Source organism: Bison bison, unplaced genomic scaffold, assembly GCF_000754665.1.
Source record: "Bison bison bison isolate TAMUID 2011002044 unplaced genomic scaffold, Bison_UMD1.0 scf7180017864386, whole genome shotgun sequence".
NCBI lineage: Eukaryota > Metazoa > Chordata > Mammalia > Artiodactyla > Bovidae > Bison > Bison bison.
In genome coordinates this window covers 474,717-476,651 of record NW_011494958.1, presented here as the reverse complement: position 1 = coordinate 476,651, position 1,935 = coordinate 474,717, and positions in this window count along the sequence as shown.

Sequence of the window (1,935 nt, the reverse complement as noted above, 5' to 3'; positions counted from 1 at the left end):
TGTTCATGCAATGAGTACAGTGTTTTGGTAATCAAAAGCTCCTGAAATCCAGTCATGGAGAATCAATGTAGCAAATAAAAATAAATACAGTCATATGGTGACACATACTATGAATAAAATGAAAGCAAGTGTAAAGGAAAGAGTAAAGAAGGGATGTTATTTTTATGGGTGTTCAGGTAAGACCACAAATAAGTCGACATTTGAAAAGAGACCTCATGGAAGAGAGAACAGGAGCCATGAACTTATCAGGAGAACTGTGTACCTGGCAGGGAGAACAGCCAGTGCAAAGGCCCTGGGGAAGGTGCTCGTTTAAGATGTTTTAGTTGAAAAAAGGAAACTGGTGTGGTGAGGGAAATGAATAGGAGGGAGAGTGAGGAGAGATGGTGTCAGAGGATGTTGAGCAAGGTGGTCTCCTTGCTGCTGCTGAGACTGAAAGTTACAAGGAGTCCCTCCTCCATATTACATTTCTCTAGCACTTTATGAAATTGCTGCAAAGGGGGCCTGTATTTTTTTTTTTGGAGGTGGGGGCTCTGTTGACTCTTCATTGCTGTGTACAGGCTTCTGTAGTTGCAGGTTCTCTAGTTGTGGTGAATTGGTTTACTTGCCCCGTGGCATGTGGGATCTTAGTTCCCAGACCAGAGATTGAACCTGCATCCCCTGCATTGGAAGGCTGATTCTTAGCCCCTGAAACACCAGGGAAGTTGTAGCCTATATGTTTAAATGAATCTCTTCTTTAGTACCTTTTGCTGATTGAGTTCTGGCCTCTGTGTATGAGAATCACTGTGGATATGTGAGCTCAGTACCCCTGCTCTGAAGACTTCTCACCCTTCGCAAGGCAAGAAAACAAAAGACACACAATAAGACCCTGGCTTCCTAGGCTGTGTTATTTCCATGAATTTTTCACCCTTAACAACCACAAATGATTTAGAGTTAGATACAATTCAAGTTGATCAGATAAGATTATGTACAAATGGTATTCAGAAATTCCAGTTTGTAATTTTCCTAAGTATCAATGAAACTTGGTGTTTAATTTTGGTATGACCATTTTATACCATGTATTAAAGACATATAATTTTTTTTTCAGTGTTCAACTATATTATATGTCAGTATTGTATCTTTAAATATGGATGTATATATATATGGGGCTGTCCTGATAGCTCAGTTGGTAAAGAATCCGCTTGCAATGTGGGAGATCTGGGTTTGATCCCTGGATTGGGAAGATCCCCAGGAGAACAGAAAGGCTACCCACCATTCTGGCCTGGAGAATTCTATGGACTGTATAGAGTTGGACATGACTGAGCATATATATATGCCTACAAGGAGATCAAACCAGTCAAGCCTAAATGAAATCAACCCTGAATATTCATTGGAAGGACTGATACTGAAGCTGATGCTCCAACAATTTGGCCACTTGATGCAAAGAGCTGACTCGTTGGGAAAGACCCTGATGCTAGGAAAGACTGAAAGAAAAGGAGATGGGGGTAGCAAAGAATAAGGTGGTTATATCACATCAGTGATTCAATGGACAGGGATTTGAGCAAACTCCGAGAGATAGTGAAGGATAGGGGAGCCTGGTGTGCTGTAGTCCAGGGGGTCACAAGGTTTCAGACATGACTTAGCAACTGAACAATAGCAACAACAACATATATTTCTACACATGAGCGAAAGAGAGAAATAGAGAATGGACATGAAAGAGAATACAGATCTAATAAACTCAAATGGTCCCTGAGAGACTGTGGTCAGAAAATTTCTTTGGTTCTTATAACATTTCACATGCTATTATATTCCTTTGATGCCCAGCAGAAATTATTAAAAAGAAAAAATAAATTTATCTAGAGTAGCAATAACTTATGGTCTAAAATACTTATGGGTTGAATGACCCAAGAGAAAAATGAGTAAAGGGAACAAAATAGCACTTCACAAAAGGATGCTTAC